At 34.8% G+C, this 20,018-nt stretch overlaps 1 long non-coding RNA gene across 1 annotated transcript in view; it reads left to right on the plus strand.

Moving 5' to 3' along the window:
- Positions 1 to 5,133: 5,133 nt before the first annotated feature.
- The window catches only part of LOC141553205 (uncharacterized), a 40,831-nt gene continuing 25,946 nt past the window's right edge, over positions 5,134 to 20,018 (plus strand). The window contains exon 1 of the long non-coding RNA XR_012485315.1: positions 5,134 to 5,436. This is a non-coding gene — a long non-coding RNA (uncharacterized LOC141553205). The remainder of the gene's footprint in view (positions 5,437 to 20,018) is intronic.

Below are 20,018 nucleotides of genomic sequence, written 5' to 3' on the forward strand. Positions count from 1 at the left end.
AAGAGACCCTGTCACGTTTATGCATGTTGGATTTATTCGATATCATTCATTATCCTTTTCTTTGGAAGGCTCAGACAGCGAAATATTTCGGGGGCACCAAATACTTTTTCATCCACATTCAAAGAGGGGGGAAAGAATTCTTTTTCCTGTTGAAAGCTTTGCTTGCCAAAGCCTTGGGGTTTCATGGAAATAGTCCTGATTTGGGGGCTAATCCTGGCTCTGTTCCTCCTGGTGTGATCCCCAGCAATAATTACTAATAGCCAGCATTTAGACAGAGATTTAAAATTTGCAAAGGACTTTACTGATGTTATTTCATTTGGTCCTTACAACAACCCTGGATAATAGTAGGTGCTATTTTTAATTTCTGTCTACTTCAGTTTCCTCATCTATTAAATGGGGATAACAATAGCATCCACTATTATTGTTAATAGCAAGACCCCCACTCCCCCCTTTTTTTTCCTTTGGGCTGCAAGTTACCTCTCTGGAAAATGAAGGAATTGGACTGGATGACAGCTATGGTCCCTTGGTGGCTTGAACATTCTGTGATTTTGTCCCTTTCTCTTTTTTTCTTAGTTTGGGAGAGTCATGGACCTCTTTGAAAATTGAACAAGATCCTTTCTCTGTATCATGTAGCTTAAAAAATAAAATGAAATAAAATATGCGACTTTACAAAGCAAACCAATTCTTTTGCATTACAGAAATCAAAACAGAAACAAAACAAAGCAAATTTATGAATTTCAGGTTAAGAACCTTTTTCTATAACAAGGATAAAGTAAGTTAGAAATGTTTTTAAGTCTCCCAAAGTTATTATATTTTATATTATAATTGTCATATATTCATTATACTATATTTATTATAACATTTTATTGTAATGTATTTACTATAATATATTTTTTAAAAAACAGCTTTGGGGCAGAAAGGGAAAGGCTTTTCTCCCTTACAAGTTGCATGTTTCTTGGGAGTCATTGTACCAGTAAGAAGGCTTGGCTACCCATGTGGCTTTAAAAATATTAAAAGTTGGTTAATTTATTGCATTTTCTTGCACTTATTCTGCTATTCAATTTTTTCCTATAGGGATTTTTTTCTTTCTTTTCATTTTATTAGGTTAATAAAACTTGTTTTTCAAGCATTCGGGAAGGGGTTCCCTGGGGTGCAATCATCCTGCATGTCAAATTCATCAGGTACCTAATGAAAGGATTTTGGAGGTCTCCAGTGCATCTGTACCTGTAGTTCTTGGTGTCTCATAAAGGTATCGACTTTGGTTACATTGTATATTTTGTCTGTCGGTTTCCCCAATTTCTTCAGCCAGATCAGCCGCTTTTCAGATTTTATATTCGGTTTACAATGCCAGCAATTTCTCTCCTCTCACTCCCCCCACCGCTCACTGACTCCTTGAAATAAAATGAAGTTTCTGTAATAACATGAATTAGAAAATTGTGGATAGGAGAATTTTAGAACATTCTAGCAAAGGAACTTTGGTGGGAAATGCCTTGGCTCTCATTAGAGAGAAGGATATGGGTTAGTGGATAAAAAAGTAATAGTTGGCTATTTTAAATGGGAAGGAAAGGCTGAAAAAAAAGTCTTTCTCTTTCAACTCCCTTCCACTTCCAAGTTGGTCAAATACATTTTTTTTGGTCATTGGTTCTGACAATGAAATATGGGTTATGTCTGTCTATAATGGTGGTGGTGGTGAAGGTCAGCTTGCTCATAGGAGGCAATCAGTCAATCCCCTTTCCTGACCATTTCCCTTTCCTTACCAGGAACTCTCTCACTTTCCCTACATTCATATATTGTGGATGTTCAAAGTTTTAGCCCATCCAAGTCTTGAGACATAAACTATCCAAGTCCTCAGGAGAGATGTGATTTTGCAGTCAGTCAATAAACATTTATTATGTGCCAAGAATTGTGCTAAACTCTAGAATATAAAGACAAAATTCAATTCCTGCCCTCAAAAATATATTTTATCCATATCCATAGAGATGGAAGTAGTCTTAGGGAAAAATAATCATAGATTATCTCAAAGATTTCTAATCTTCTTTGTGCTATGGACTGACTCTGAATAGACTGGTGAGGATATGCACCCTTTCTCAGAATAATTTTTTAAAGTATAAAAATACATAGGATTACATAGAAACAAATACATATGCAAATACATATACATGGATGCCTTGAAAAACATTTAAAAAGTTCGATAGGATTTATTTGTAAATGTTTATATATTCATATATATGTGGACACATACACACATGTATATGTTCATATATGCATACATATGCACACACATGTACACACACAAATTCCCAGACTCCATGCATTTTAAGAACTTCTGATTCTAGCCCAACTTTTTCATTTTAAAGGTAAGGAAATTGAAGTCCAGAGAGGTTAAGAAAGGATTTATCCAAAATCATGGTAGGTGGGCAGTGGGACAGATGAGACTATCGCTCAGTTCTCCAGAATGTCAGTTTTGGAGCTTCTATAAAGACACTGAGCAATGTCACTATAACAAAAATTGTCCTGGTGTGGGGGATTACTCGGCTTGACTGCATTGAATTTCCAGTTTTGTTGAAATTCCAGTTTCTAGCCAGTCCCTGGCTATCCCTTAATTTAACTCTAAGGTAGTTTTCTCCTTCTTTAATAGGCAAATAAATTTATTCGAGGGCGCAAGGATCTGGCTCTACTTTGGGACTTTCTGTAATTTATTTCTCCCCACTCCCATTTGACCCCACTGAAGAATTTTTTTTCTTCCTTTCTTCCTACCCCTCCTGTTTGGGTCTCTGTGTGTTCACATCTGCATACAGCCCAGTAAAGAACTATTTTGGGATTCAGTTAGGGTCTGCTCTCATCTTCTTGCCAGGGTCCCTCACAAATTTATTATCCGTTCTGCATTGGTTCCAAATTAAAGCGATCATCTATAATTGTTCACCAGATTGGGGAGCTTTTCCTTTTGATACTTGTGACACTGAGAACTGATTTGTGAACTCCCAGGCAGCAGAAGAATATTAATGGTAAGTCGTTGGTCATTTACCCTGCCCCCGCCCCTCTCACTTCACTGGGAAGAACTCTGGGAGGTCTGTAAGGTCGGGATAGATCTATATTGTAAGCGGCAGTGAAACCGAAATGGCATTACTATTCCATTTGGGTCTGTTGTCGTACTTAAAACAAAAAGACTATTATGAAGCCCATAGATCAGCTGCCGTAAAAGCTTCCATAAAGTCCTGATCGCTATATGAGGTTATAACAGCAGTGTTAATCTTCTCTACAGTGTTTACACAGCTAGCTCATCCATGGTGTCGCTGGACTTGGGCCAGCTTGCTAGAGAACATTCTTGATTAAAAAATGTAAAAGTTGTGTTGCTTTAAGCAGTGACCCCAGGAGTTTACATATACCTGGGTTATCAGTTCCCTCATAATTCATGGATCTGAATTGCAAATTTGGGGGAGGCTGGTTTGGATTTCACACTCTTGTGATTCAGTTGGGGCAAAGGATTTAATTACACTGCCAGTCCAGCATGGAGGTATCAGCCCGGGCTTCTCAACAAGGAAACCAAGTCTATTTTGGAGATGCATATCAATTTTCCCCCCTCCCAGATAAATGTCAATTTCATTCCCCCCCCCTTTTCATAGAAACTTTTTGGGCTTCTGGTTGGTTTTCCAAATTAGATAAGGAGGTTTATGGTTCACATTCGGAACTGAGGTTCTCCCAATGCCACAGACTAGTTAACTGGGATCCTTACAAGAAATGGGTTATGCCAGTAATAAACTTGGAAGTGTTTTTGACCCATTGACATTCTGAAAACAGGTCATTTATAGGGGAGAAGAAGCATTTTAACTATTTAAAATGTAAACTTATAGGAACATGAAAGCTTGAAAGAGATCAAAACTCTAATTTTTTTCCTCATCCATAAAATGAGAAGAATAACAGCAGCTTCCTCCTACGTTGTTGTCAAGAACAAATCAGAGGATATTTGCAAAGCACATTATTGTTGTTGTTATTATTATTTCCTTTATCAAATTCATGTTTTCCTTTTCTACTTCCAATCCTCCCATTGCAATAGACACTTTTGCCTTTTTTTCCCCCTGAATTTTTATATTGTTCTTTTAATAGCCAACCCTCAATTGGAACGAAGATGGAAAAACAAAATTTATTTAGAAAGATAATTTTCCCCGTGACCATAGAAATGATTAGTATCCTAAAGGTTTCCTCCCCCCATCCCTAAGCATTTTATCTTTAGCTTTTCTCTTAATAAATCCTGCAAAACTATAACTCCCCAAATCCTCCTCCTCCAGCCTAATTTCAATCTATTTTATTTATTTGTGTATTTGTTTGGAGGAAACAATCTTTAGATAGGCTGGCAACTGTTGTTATTTTTTTAAAACCCAATTTGTGTCAGATACATATTTAGCACAACAGAAAGAAATGTCAATCTTTATCTTTCCTCAATTGTCCAATCGGACTGAAAAATAGTCTCCGATGAAAATTTTGCATATTGTACCTGTGTCTTAGCTCCAACATTTAGACAATCTGGTAAGAAAACATTTTGCTTTTGATCTTGAAATAAAGGGGGAAAACAACCAAAAACCACTTGCTTTTACAATCATGGAAAAAAAAAAGCATTTCTTTTAAGAAAACCCAGGGTATCAGGACAAAAGCATCATGGCATTTGATCTTTTGAAAGACATTTGGAAAATAAAAGTCTTGTCTAAAGTATAATTTAATCTCACTGGGGCAATGGGCACAAGCTGGAATGTCTTGCTCGGGCACACAGTGAGTGAAGGCAGCCAACCAGTAGCTTGCATGAACCTAGGCTCTTTGGAAGCAGGATCCATCTGTATTTCACAACTAATCATTAAATATAAAACTTTCCTGAGTCAAACAGGTTTTAGAGAAAATACAAATCAAATACTTAACACAGCTAACATTTCCTGTCCGGGGAAGCATTTGTTTAGAGAGAGTGAAGTTTTTTAAAGTGTAGTTTCATTGGAAAACCAATTAATTTCCAGCCTGCAGCAGGATGTATTAGCTCTTTAATATGACTTGCTTTAGGCTGGCTTTTCACAGAGCCGAATATGTAGACATTTGGCCCAGTGACTTTGTAATGTGTAGGCGGGGGACCAACATTCAATATCCCAATTTGGGATTTATTTTAATGCATATCATTATCTCTGGTCACAGGAAAGATTAATGTATATATATGCATATATTTATATTTATATACATTCCCCTCCTCTTTACTCCTGTTAGTTTGCTTCTTCTGTCTGAGTCCTGGAAAGATGAATTATATATTTTAATTCGTTGTATTTCCTCTATTGATTGTTTAGTTAGTGACTTTGCCAACTTCCTGGAGGTTCATGTCGGATTCTGCAAAAGGACTGCATTTCCTTTTGGAATGGGGACTGAGAAAGAGAGGCAGCAGAGGCCCGGGTCTACCAGTAAATTGTGAGTACACAACTTGCTTTCTTCCTCTCCCCCTCTGGCTTCCTCCCTTCTGCTCTTCCTCTTCTCTTTCCATGGACACAGATTGTACAGTGTAATCCAATGTGATCTCTCTTTCTCTGTGTCTCTCTGTCTCCCTGTCTCTGTCTCTGTTTCTCTGTTTGTCTGTCTCTGTCTGTGTCTCTCTGTCTCTCTCTGTCTTTCTTTGTCTCTCTCTCTCTCTCTCTCTCTTTCTGTTTCTCTCTGTCTCTGAATCTGTCTCTATCTGTCTGTCTGTTTCTCTCCCTCTTTCCCTATTCCTCCTCCCTATAATGGTCTAGACTTTGAGTAAAATAGGCTTTTCACATTTTCTCAAAAGAAAAACAAATAAACATGTAAACAAACAGGGAGCTCAAGAGACACATAAAAGCCTAAATAAAACAGGAGAGAAAAATGGTTTTGCACATTGTTATTACTTATTTTCAGTTTTAAGGTTAGGAAAAATAGAAAATAGATAAAAGAATTCTGTTTGATTTAAAGGCGGTTGAGTTCCTTTGCTGAACTTGCGTACTAAAACTTTTTTTTTTTTACAGCTTTTCTTTCCTTTCCTTTCCCTTTTTTTCTTTTTAAAGAAAATGCATTTTTTTTTGATAATCAGATTTAGCAAGTCATTGTGAGTCAGAAGTTAAAATTTAAACTCAAATACTTTCATAAAATCTTCCTTTCCTAAATTAAAAAGTAGCAACGGATAACTGCTATGCAGTAAACAAAGGCTTCTGGGACATGGATATTTTTCCTTATGGTGGAGAGTAGGGTAATACTTAGCCAAATCATTTATAAAATTAATCAGGAGGGCTACAAAAATTAGTAGATTTCTTAATGCATTTCAGTTACCCTTTTTTTCTATGCTGAACATAATTGAAAACATTGGAAAAATTCTGGAGAAATCTTTTATTTATTGCTATCCCAAAATTTATGTCTTTCTCCCCGCCTCAAATAATTCCAACATGTTCAAGAATTTGTAGAACAATATCTTTTAGTGAAAAGAATATGGTGACTTTTATTACCCAGAAGAAGCAATGAAAACTGTAATTAAAAGGCAAAGCTACTAGGAGAGTTTGGAGAATAGTGGAAGGTTCGCCAGGCAAGAATCTGGCTCAGAAATTAATAGTAGGTAGAGATAATATAGAGATATGAACATAAATTTATGAAGGAAAAAATCATGTAAGCATTAAAAAGTTGTTTGCTTTAACTGCCTAAAAATCAACATGCAATATCTATATATACATACACCTAAAATATCTATATCTAGATATCTCTATATATATTTTAGACGTGTTTATATGTTTGTGAAGTCTTATATGGAGCTTGGAAAAATTGAGGCATGATAAAATGGGGTATATGGGTTTGTTCAAATGTGTTCCCCAATAAATGCATGTGTGTATCTGGAATAAAGCAGGCTTTAATTAAATGGTGGAATAAGTCATTAAGGATTGTTAAGGCTTTTCAAACTTTATAAATGCAAAGTGACACTGATAGATTCTCCTTCCCTCTGTCTCTCATTCTTTCTCTGTCTCTCCTCTCTGAATCATTCTCTCTGTTTCTTTCTCTGTCTCTTTCTTTCTTTCTCAGTATCTCTTTTTACCTATCTCTGTCTCTCCCCTCTCTCTAACTCTCATTCTCTCTGTTTATGTCTCTATCTTTTTCTTTCTTTCTCAGTGTCTCTGCCAGTCTGTCTCTGTCTCTGTTTGTCTGTCTCTGTGTCTATGTTTATCTATCTCTATCTCTAATTATCTCTGTCCCAGGACATGAGATCAGGAATTGGAGTCACTTGTCTCTCCTCTCTCTGTCTCTCTCATTCTCTCTGTTTCGGTCTGTCATTCTTTCTCAGTGACTGTGGCTGTCTGTCTTTCTGTCTCTTTATTAATCTTGCATTTGGGGGGAATTTGCAGTTGGTAAGGAGACATGTCCTACTAGTTTCCAATAGGGATCTTGTTGAGAAAAGTGTAGTGAGAACCTGACTTCTCCGTCCTTCTCCTCTTTTAGATTGCTTGTTAAGGCAGCCACCAAAACTATTGCCTTGTAAATCTTTGCTCAAGTTTTCTGATTTAGGTACTGTTTCTTATCCAGCAAAGCCTTCTTTATTAGCTGAAAGGTCCCTGCAGTGTCCATTAGATGGCATTGCTACATCTAGAGTCATAGTGGTGAAAATGATTATCAGTCTTGGCTGGGATGAATTCAGGGTTTCATCTTCTTCTCTTCTGGACTTTTTCCAGCTCTATTATAACACTTGATTTAAACGATTACTGTGGCCCACCACTGAATGACACCATTCATGCAAAACATTCATTTCAGAACCCATTATTATGAATCAATACAGAATTTTGAACTATCTTAAAATGGGTCAGCCACTAAGGCACAACTACAGATTGATAACATATGGTTTTATGTGATGGAAAAACAAAATCAAAACAACAACAACAACAACAACAACAACAAACAAAAAAACAAAAATTGAAAACCTTGGGATTGCAATGAATGGATCTGGATGCAAACCTGCATTTTACTAATTGGATGTGTAACATTGGGAAAATAACTATTTTTCCAGGACTCACTTTTCTTTTAGCTAAAATGAGGAGGTTTGAAATAAACAAAATCTAAGGTGTCTTTCAGATTGAAATCCTATGAGATTTACTATTTTCATGGCCACGGTAGGTTGTCTTCCCTCTTGGATCTTGATTTTCTCATTTGCAAAATGACTGTATTGAATGACATGTGCCACCCAATGAGCGTATAATTTCAAAGAAATGTTAATTATTTCAAAATAATTTTCAAGCTAGGAGTTGAGGCAATGGAGTGATTCTTTTAATATTTTGGAAGTTACATGCTCATTTTAAAAGCAATAGGCATTTCCAACAGGTTAATTAATTTTTTCATTCAACAAATACTTATTAAATACCTACTCTATGCACACATGTAATTAAAAAAAAGCCCCGTGGCTTCATAAGATTTATAGCCTATGAATCTAATTCAGGTAAAATGAGAATTAGATATATTAATTACTGCAAAATTTGTCTGCCTGAAAAACAGTAGAATAAAGTACACACAAGAAAATAGGGACAGCTGGGCTAATTTAATAACTTAATTTGTACATAATATTATCTGAAAATGAATTTAAATATATCTGTGAATATATTTAAAGCTATGTTCCTGGAAATAATTAGACAGATAAAAATGATGACTTGCATTTCCTAATACCAGCACTTGTTAAAAGGAATTACTAATTGCTTACCTCCTCTGAACATTGATTTAAATACCCATTTCCTATTTTGTTGCCAAGATTTCCCACTTTGCTTTTTACCAAAAGAAACAAGTTCTCAAAAGGCAACCATTTTATTTGTAGGACTGCAGAATCATAGAATTCTAGAGTGGGAAGAGATCTTTGTTTATATGTATGTATATACACACACATATCTATATCTATATCTATATATTTTGTAAAATTTTTGTTTTTATAAAGAAGAAAATATGGTCCAGAGAAGGAAGATAATTTACTAATTCTAAAAGAATTAGCTGTTAAACATGTCTGAAAGTTTTTTTTAATAACAAAATGTTAATGATTTAAAAAGTTATGTCTATTGAATACTTGCATTTAAATAGTACACAAAATAGGAAATAAGAATGATATAGGAAAAAAAACTTATTTAGAAATACCTGTTTCTACCTACATCAAAACTTTTATTCAAAAATTTGAATTAATTATCAAAATAATAGAGTTAGTTAAAAGTAAAAAAAAAATTATTGAAGGTCTGCTTTCAATAGTCATTTACCCTTAAAAAGGTGGTGAAACATGTAAGTGTATTCATTTAAGGAGAAAGATGGGAAAGAAGGTAGGGCTCTTGTTATAAGGAAGGTAAGTAAGAGGAAAGGAATATATCCAATTAAAAAGTAATTTTGTAAGACATTATAAATAAATAAATTTGATGTCACCAATTGGTTCCACCAGTGTGGATTCAACACTTTATTGTTTTTGTAAGCTGAACTACAAAAGGGATAGTGAGAGTTTACAAATGCATATTGATATACGATTTATTCATAGTTTATTAAAACATAACTTCTAATTGGTTGGGGAATGGGAGCAGAAGAAGCAGTTTCAAATGAGCTCTGTTCTGCTTTATTGATTTTGCCTTTTGTGGAGAAATAACATTTAGCAACTGAGAAATATTAACCACAGAGTGGTAGCTAAATTGGAAAGAAAAACCCTTTAAAAATTCACCTCAGGTAATAAAAGTTTGTTGATTGAATTGACTTAATGACCATAAGCTAGGAACAAAAGGATGAAAAGGCATAATGTTTATTATGTCCAACTCATTTCACATGAATTGTTTGTGACATTAAGAAGTCCGATCCTCTTGGCAGCATTATACGAAGTAGTTGTTTCCTTAGAAGAACAGAGTGAACTATTTAACACATTTGTACACGCGCACACACAATTTAAACAGCTTTCTTGGCACAGGACCCATCCAGACCCATGCAGGAAAATATAATTGAACATTTCAAAGGATAAGTTAATTTTAAGAAGAGGTGCCAAGTGATGCCCATTTAAATTAAATTTTGAAAACTATTAATTCCCACAGAGACTTACATTTGTGGTCCAGTCAACCTTCTTTTTGCCTTGTAGAATTCAGAGAACCACAGACTATTTAGAAGCAAGGAACTTTGAGATCATTTTGTTTAATACCCTCCTCTGAAAGTTGAGGAAACAGGCCCAGAGAGGGAAAGCCACTTGTCCAAGATCACATCATCAGCTTGGGCTCCAGTCTCAGTCTTCTTATTCTCTTATAATTGTGACATCCCAAGTAGACCATGTGGCAGTAAATATTTTCTGATGTGGGTCTAAAATATTTCAGACTTCAGAAAATGAGAAAGGAAGCAAACATCTCCATGTAGGATCTAATGTTGAATGGTAATAATTTAGACAAATGATTTAACTTAAATCGCCATTTAAATTTTTTGAATCAATTTGTATGGGGAGCAGACATGGCCTCAGCTGATGGGAAAATTGTCACCCTAGATCAGGTTTTTCCTGGGGGAAGAAAGTATAATGGGTAAGACCTTCAAGGAGGGAGTTTACAGAAATAACATAGGGGTTAGTGTCATGCCATGAAACCTATTTAATCATACGCATTACCGAGTTTGAACGATGGTGGGCTATATCTATTTGTAAACTTTTCACTTTCTGTTTTTGGAGACAGCCCTGTTGAGCAATGTGAGGGAGGAGTGGTGATTTGATTTTTCCTTGGACAGCTGAATAAGATCAGAGAGCTTGCTTTATGTTTTGTTTTAGATTTAGGAAAAAAAATCTTACAAAAACTTCAGAAGACAAACACAACACAAAATACTATGATTCGAAACAGGGCAGGACCTAATTTGTAAAGGAATAGGTTCATTGTGACAGTGACATTTCTATTGCCAAGATAAAATTCTCATAAATTTTGGATATATTTTACAGGGAATTTAATTTGAGGGTTACTGAAGGACTTCAAGATGTGTGTGGGTGAAATATCAAGAATGAATAAATAAATAAACAAGAACTCAGACTTACACATGGCCTTCCCAAGCTGATGCAGAGAAATTCTACTGCAAATAATCCAGTAAGCAGTTTTGAAAAACTCACCAGTAAAACACATCTTAGCAGACAGATTTTCATTTAATATTTGAACAAAGGGAAGGAAAGAAAGGGGGAAAATTATTAAATGTTTCCTATGTGCTCGATTCTCTGCTAAGTACTTTATTAGCATCTTTATCCTCTCTACAACTCTGGGAGTTAGGTTTTATTATTAACCCCATTTTACAGATGAGGAAACTGAGGCAGACAAAGGTTAAGTGACTTGCTCACGGTCATACATCTAGTAAGTGTCTGTTTTGAATTCAGATCATCCTGACTATAGGTATAGTCCTCTGCATACTGTTCTCTCTATCGGGTTCCTAGATCAGGAGATCCTGATTCCTTCAATCATTTGTTAACATTATTCCTTCAATACCATTGGATATGTCTCCCTGAGCCTGGGACCAATATATTCTCAATGGAAGAGACTGAATCAACTCCAATTCTAGGTAATCTGATTTATAGATAGTAGCAGAAATAGAAGAGGGATTTTAAAATTTATTTACTCTAAATCACTGGTTTCATGGATGTAGCTGAATAATATGTTTTTTCCAAACCATCCACAGAAGAAAAAACAAGTAGATAAAGAATGGCTTTGTTCCCACTAATACGTCATTTGGATGAATGATCCATAGAGTTGTTGTATATACCTATCTATATTTATATCTTCATCTCTCTCTATGTCTACCTTTATACAAGACATACTGGATGGACAAGGAAATAGTTCCATAATTTAAAAGGAAGAAGTGAACATATTCCATTCCTTTTGAGAAGTTTGACTTAAGGACTCCAAGCTTCTCCTTGAAACAATGATCAACCTTTTCCTTTTTCCTTTTTAACATTGTCATATTATCAGTGATTCTATAGAATTGTGAATCATGTAATACCATTTCAGAAGGTATAAGTCTCTCAATTGGTGATGGAGATGTCTAAGGAGGATAGTTGTTGTTTGTCCTATATTTTTGAGAAGGAACAAGGACACCATGAATAGTGTCTTGACTTGGGTGTGAAATTAGATTTAAGTGGGGTACATTTGCACAAAGTCATCAAATTAATTCTCTTCCTGAGTCGCTGAAGTCAAACAAAACAAAAGTCAAGACAACTGATGATGGCTGGGATGCAGTGGATGACCTTGACATCTTTGATGTCTATGTTCTAAACATTTCACAGTGCCTTCCTTACTTGCCTTCCTGGATGATGAAACAATTTGTTCATTTGCCTATTCTATCAGGGGAAGTCTTCATATGGTTGGTATAGACATCCCCCTAATTCATCAACAGGTTTGGATACTATCAGTTACCCTCAACCTGGTAAGCCTATTTGTCATGAGAGTTTACTGCTTGCTTCTATATAACACTACCCTCATCTCCCACCCCCAACCAGCAGCCATTCCAGTTGCTTCTTGGAGTCATAACTGAGAGTTGGTGTGAATCAAGTGAACACTAAAGGTGGATGAGCAACCCTGAAAAGGGCTTGACAAGCCCTCACACCAGAGGTGTTAGTTCTCCTGAACACTCCATGACTAGGATGAAAGGGAAGGGCATAAAGAATAATGCTGAAGAGAGAGATGATCAAGGAAGGAAATGGAACTGACGTATGAGAGAATCAGGGTTACCACACTGGTAGATTGGGGACAAATGTAGATGTAGTTTACCTAAATTTTAACAAGTTTTGAAAAATCAAGATTAATTATGCTTCTGACAATATGATAAGTTAGAAGGAAGAATGATATTATAATCAGAAGACTTCAGAACTGGATGATAAGCAGATCCAAAGAATCATCTTTCATGATTGGTACTCAGTTTGGTAAGAGGTCTTCAGTGAAGTGCCATATACATCTGTCCTTGCCCTTGTTCTTAAATTCTTAATAGTATATATAACTTATATGTATATATTATACACACACACACACACATATATATATATATATATATATAATCAGTAACTTAGATAAAGGCACGGTCAGACAAATCAAAAAGCATTTATAGAGTACTTGGTGTATTTCAAGCACTGTTGTAAGCACTGGATCTATAAAAGAGGCAAAGGACAGTCCTTGGTCTCAAGAAGCTCTCAGTTTAATGGGGAAAGATTACAGCTAAACAACTATGTAGAAACAAGTATATACAGGATAAATTAGAAATAACCAGCAGAGGTAAGTCACTAACCCAATGAACAATTGAGAAAGTCTATCTGTAGAAGGTTCAATTTTAGCTAGGATGTATAGGGAAGCCAGAAGGTGGGCGTGGGGGAGGGAAGTGGGGGGTGGACATGAGAAGGAAGAGAATTTCAGGCAAAAATGACATGGTATAGGCTCATCAGACTTGCAGATGACCCAAAGCTAGGAAGGATAACTAATACAGTGGGAAATGATGTTAGATACAAAAGGATTACAATAGGCTATGTCTCATACAATTTTGAGGAGTGGGAGTATGGGAATTGTGTCTATTGATTCAGTACCATAAGGATTCACTGATGAGGAAACTCCCTATTAATGCAGGTTGGCACCTTCTCCACAATTTACAATCTTACAGAGTTTCCTGAAATGCCAACAAGTTCAGTTCTGAGGCAGGACTGGAAGCCATGGTATAACATTTTACAATTTGTAAGCTTAAATTTTTTAAAAAAATATTTAATTTTAAATTTATGGAATAAAACAAGCATTTCCACAACACAACATAATAAAAAAAATTGCACATGAAACTACAAATCTATTACCCACAACTTTCTATTCTTTTAAAATATATACTAAAGCTATTATGTAAATTTCTTCCCCTCCTTTTTCCCCTCCCCTTGCCCTTATGAAATTCTAAAAATAATAAATCACGCCTTACACTTGAATACTAAAAATCAGCTTTACAAGAAATGTGGCTTACTCAATACCACATTTCCTTTGGCATAAGTAAAAGCTGAGATTCAATCTTGCCTCTGACATTTCCTGGCTTTGCCACCCATGCCAAGCCACTTATTCTTTCTGAGCCTCAGTTTCCTCATTGAGGGGGCTGGATTCAATTATTTAGTCTAGCCCTAAATCTATAATCTTATGATAGAAACAGAAATAGATAATAATTCATCCGAAAAAATGTCTGGGGAGAGTTTTAATCCAAAATGACCCAGTAGTCTGATATGGTAGCCAAAACTTGAAAATGAATTTAACAATACTGAGAGAGGCATGGATTCCAGGAATAAGGAAGGAATAGTCCCAATATACTTTGCCCTGTTGAGATCACATATGGCTTAATATTTTTAGTTTAAGAGAAACTTTGATTAAGTAGGAAATATTAAATAATGCAATTGAGATTCTATATAGGTAAATTGTTAATTTTATGGATAAAAGTAAAATTAAATTCAGGCTCAAAAAGGGGATGGGACTTAGCTAAGTTCATTCAGCTAGTTAATGTCACAGATGAGACCAGAATTTAATTTTCTGCTTTTTGGTTAGGATATATTTTCCTATGTCATTCTACTTTTGACCTCAATTTCCATATACTCACCATCCAGACACCTCTATAAAGACTAAGTACCTATGACTCTTGTCCCCATTCCAAATGATCACATGCTACTCCTTATGCTAAAAAAACTCTGGAGGGGGAGAACAATACTTCAAAGAGAAGTGTTACTGCTATTCATTTAAAAATTTCACTAAAGATAGCACTGCTGATAAGATCCATCTAATTAGATAGATTTATTTATATATGGATATTTGAATCTTCTAAAAATATTGTGCTCTCCTTTTATGGCATAAAATAATACTAGTAACTGGCTCAGTGGGAATAGGCAGCTGTGGTGTTGTGGAAAAAATTTGGGACTGAAAGAGACTTGGATTCTATTCCTAGTTCTTCAACTAATTTTTTTTGTGTTATCTTGAGCAAAGCATTCCAACTCTCTGGGACTCAGTTTCTTCATTTGTAAAATAAAATAGCCTAACAACCCAAACTCATTAGACAAATTTTAAATGTATAGGAAAGGAATTTCTATGTAAGTGGGAGTTATTACTATTATGTTTCATCCTCTAAGTATCCTAACTTTTTGCCTTCCCAAGGGATAGATCAGACTAGCAATGCTGATCAAGTAATTATTCTAATGTGTTATAGTAGAAGGTCTAGGGGGGCTCTGGGTTCTATTCTAAGATTGGCCTCTAACTGGGTGATCTCTGCTAAATCACTTAACCTCTTGGTGTCTAGTTACTTCTTCTCTAAGATGGGGATAATAATATCTTCTACTTATCCCCATCCCACTAGTTTTGAAAATGAGGATAAAATGAGATGATAAATGGAAATGGATTAAAAAAAATAAAAAGATCTGGGCAAATTCAAGGCACTAATATTATTCTTTAAGCTCCCACTAGATTGGCTGTCTGCCTTTGGCTCAGGATATCTTTCAGTGCTTCCAAAGGTCTTCAGTTTCATTGGTGCTATTACTAACCCACTAACTTGGGTTTCAGTGTCTCCAAACCTTACAGTTTCAAGTTATTGTGGTAAAAAAAATCATTCCCTTGGAATGGGGGGGTGTCAATATTTTTTGGTGAGCTTTGTAAAAAATATTTTTATTTATTTTATTATTTTCCAATTATATGCAAAAAATTTAAAAACAATCATTTGAGAAATTTTCTCCCTTTCACCTTTCTCTGCTTCTTCAGAAGGCAAGCAATATGATTTTGATTATATACATGAAGTCATGCAAAACCTATTTCTATATTAGTCATGTTGCAAAAAGAAAATCAAACAAAGGGTAAATAAGTGTATGCTCAAATCTATATCAGAGTTCATCAGTTTTCTTTCTGAAGGTGGCTAACATTTTTCATTATGTGTCCTCTGACAATGTTGAAATTATGTATTCATGTTGAGCTTGTCTTGGTATGCAGTATGAGATGTTGGTCTATGCCTAGTTTTTGCCAAACCATTTTTCATTTTTCGTAGGATTTTTTCCCAAAATGTTGAATTCTCATTTCTAAATCTTGGATTTTGGGGTTTATCAAACAGCAGCTTAATATGGATCTTTTCTATTAAGTATTGTATACTTAATCTATTCTCCAGACCCACCACTCTATTTCTAAGATAATACAAGATTATTTTGATGATTACTGCTTTGAAATATTGTTTGATACTGCTAGACCATTTTCCTTAACATTCATTTTCAATGATTCCCTAGATATTTTTGGCCTTTTGTTCTTCTAGATAAATTTTGCTATTTTTTTCTAGATCTATAAAATGATTCTTTCATACTTTGATATGGCACTGAATAAACAAATTAACTTAGAATTGTCATTTTGATTATTTTGGTTTGGCCTGCTCCTGAGTAATTGATCTTTCTCCAATTAGATCTTTGTGTGAGAAGTAATTGTATTCATATAATCCTTGGATCTGTCTCAGCAAATATACTTCCAGGTATTTTATATTGCCTGCAGTTATTTTAAACAGATTTCTCTCTTTTTCTGTTGGGTTTTGTTCATATTATATAGAAATGCTGAAAATTAATATGAGTTTATTTTATATCTGGCAACTTCACCTAAGTTGTTAATTGTTTCAATTGGTCCTTTTAGTTGATTTTCTACTGATCTTTATTAATTTTATCATATTCTCTGTAAAGAATGATATTTTAGTTTCCTCATGCCTATTTTTATTCTTTTTTTTTTGCTATAGCTAATATATCTAGTACAATATTGAATAACTGTGATGACAATGAACATCTTTATTTCACTCCTGATTTGGGAAGGCTTCAAGTTTATTCTCATTACAAATAATGCTCATTCTTGGCTTCTGATGAATACTCTATTTTAAGAAAGGCTCCATTAATTCCTGTGTTTTCTAGTGTTTTTAATAGGAATGGATATTGCATTTTACCAAAGTTTTTTTTCTGCATTTATTGATATTAGATGACTTTTTTGTTTTTGTTATTGTTATGGTCAATTATGCTGATGGTTTTCCTAATATTGAACTCATCCTGCCTTTCTGATATAAATCTGTCCTGAATATAGTGTATGATCCTTGTATTTCAAACTTTTTATTGCTATTCATTAAGGAAACTGGTCTGTAGTTTTCTATAGTTTAGGTAACAAAATCATATCTGTGTCATGAAAGAAATTTGGTAGGTTTCCTTTCTTACCTATTTATTCAAATAGTTTATGTTGTGTGGGATGTAGTTTCTCTGGTTAACCTTATTGAAGAGGTCCATTTTTGCTTTTGCTTTATTTCGTTCATGATTGTTATCCTTCTTTATTTCAGCTTCTGTTTCAAGCGTGTTTCTTGTAAATGACAAATTGTTGGATTCTGGTTTCTAATACATTCTGCTATCTACTTTTGTTTTTTAGATGAGCTCATCTTATTCGTATTCATAGTTATGATTACTAACTGCATTTCACTTCATGCTATTTCCTTCTGATTATCCTTTCTTCCTCTCTTTTATCTTGTTCTTCCTCTGGTCTGCTTTGCTTCTGATCACTGAGTTTTAAATGTGTCCCTTCTTCTCCCCTTCTCCTTCAGTTTTCCCCCATACTTCCTCTCCCTTTTCCATTCTTTTAGGAAACCTTTTTCTTGCTTATCCATTTTTTACATCATCCCAACATAACTGACTCATTCTACCAAACTGTTTCTATGTAGGATACTAACTTCCCTAATAATGATAAAGTTCTTAGATGATACCTGTATTATCTTCCCATATATAACTGAATTCCTTATAATTTCTCTTTCACGTTTACCTTTCTATGTTTCTTTTGAGTCTTATGTTTGAAAATCAAATTTTCTTTTCATTATTATTTTTTTATTTTTTTAATCAGGAATTCTTCTGAGTCCTCAATTTTATTAAATATCCGTTCCCTTCCTACCCATATTATACTCAGTTTTTCTGATGATTCTTGGTTGCAATGTGCCCTCTAGAAAATCATCTTCCAAGATCTTCAGTCCTTTAATATAGAAGCTGCTAAATCTTGTGTTGTTCTGACTGTGGCTCTATGATATTTGAATTGTTTCTTTTTGATTGATTACAATATATTCTCCTTTACCTGGAACTCTAGGATTTTGTTATATTCTTGAGAATTTTTAGTTTGGAATTTCTTTTGGGTGGTGATTGGTAGATTCTTTCAATTTCCATTTTTATCCTTTAGATTTTGGGGATGTTTTCCTTGATAATTTCTTGAAATATATTATCTAGGCTCTTTCATTAATCCTGGCTTTCAGACAATTCAAAATTCTTAAATTTTGTTACCTCAATCTATTTTTCTGTCACTTGTATTTCTAATGAGATATTTCACATTTTCTTCTATTTTTTTTATTCTTATGTCTTTCAGCACTTCTTGATGTCTAATAGAACCCTCAATTCTAAGTTTTAAGAAATTATGTTCAGTGAAATTTTGTCTCTCCCCCCCACTCCATCTGACCAACTCTATTCCTTAAGCTGTTACTGTCTTCAACATTTTTGGTGTCTCTTTTACCAACCTGTCAGTTATTTTTTTCATAATTTTCTTCCTTTGCTTTCGTTTATTTACCCAATATTCCCTTTGACATATTTGATGCTGAAAAATTTTAAAGCTCTCCCAGAAATTCTTTTTTTGGCTTGTGTCCAATTCACACTTTTCTTTTATGTTTTGCCTATTTTGACTTCATTGTTTTTGAGTTTGTATCTTGATCTTTCCTGTTACCATAGTACTTTTTAATTGTTTTTTGTTGTTTGCTCCTTTTCCCACTCTATTTCTCGAACTGGAATTTTATGTAATGTTGGGATCCATTTATGACGGTGTGTGTGTTTGTCTATGTGAAGAACAACTTTGCCTCAAGCTTCAGGCTCTTTCAAACTGCTGTTTTCAGAAGTAGTTTTTGGGGTTTGAAACTTTTTGGTGTTTCCAAAGTGATATGATCTGAGAAGTGTAGTCACTGCTCTTTTGTTCTGTACTCTGATACTTAGCTCAGGAAAAAAGTTTCTGACCCCTTGGAATTGCAATTGATACAATTCCTTAGGCTCTCTCCTTCCTTAGGATCAGAAATCATTCTATTTTTCAGGGTCCCCGATCTCTTGAGATAAAAAAATGATACTGCCCCCCAGGACTTCTACTCCTTAAGTGCTTATAAAAATAGAATTTACTAAATAGTATCTGGTCTTGTGTCTGGTCGTAGTACAGAGGCATCCTCTAATCTCTTACTGACCAGTTGCCAAGTTCCCTTACAATTTTTTTTGTTTGAGAACTCCCAAAACAGTTATTGCTTCTGTCAGTACTATCTAATGCCACCACTGGTGTTTTATCCATGTGCACTCCAGATGAGTCAACTCTCCTGTGTCACAGATTTCCATTCTTGACTTTTTAGGTTGTCTTGGGCTGATAGAATGTCCCAGTCTGACCTTCTGTCATTGTCACTCAAGAATTTAATTTAAGGCATTATTTTAAGTTATTTGGAGGAGAATGTTGGGAAACTCAGAATTCTCTACTCTGCCAACTTGGCTCTGTACCTGGTAGTCCGATGAGCTTGTTCTTCATGATTTTTAAAGCCCTTCATGACCTGACTCCCACATTTAGAGACTTTCCTACACTTCCATGTACTCTGTGATTTGTTTATCTGACATCTTTGTTGGTTCTTTTACAGAACATTCTACTAGCTCAGAGCATTCTTTCCCAACTGTCCCCCATGCCTGGAACCCTCTCTCTCTTCATCAAAGCCTCCTGGCTTTGTTAGTGTCAGCAAAAATCCCACCTTCTACAAAGAAATCCTCCTTAATCCTCATGTCTTTTTTCCTGCTGAGATTATCTCTGAGATCTCATGCATATATGTCTAATTCATACATAAGTTGTTTACATATCATCTCTATTAGACTGTATGCTTCTTGAGAACAGGGACTCTTTTGCCTTTTTAGGTATTTTTGGTGCTTAATATACTTCTGATACATAGTAAGTGCTTAACAAATGCTTGTTGACTTGTCTTGACTTCCATGAAATTCATCATCATATTTGAAA

Source organism: Sminthopsis crassicaudata, chromosome 2 (assembly GCF_048593235.1).
Source record: "Sminthopsis crassicaudata isolate SCR6 chromosome 2, ASM4859323v1, whole genome shotgun sequence".
Classification (NCBI taxonomy): domain Eukaryota; kingdom Metazoa; phylum Chordata; class Mammalia; order Dasyuromorphia; family Dasyuridae; genus Sminthopsis; species Sminthopsis crassicaudata.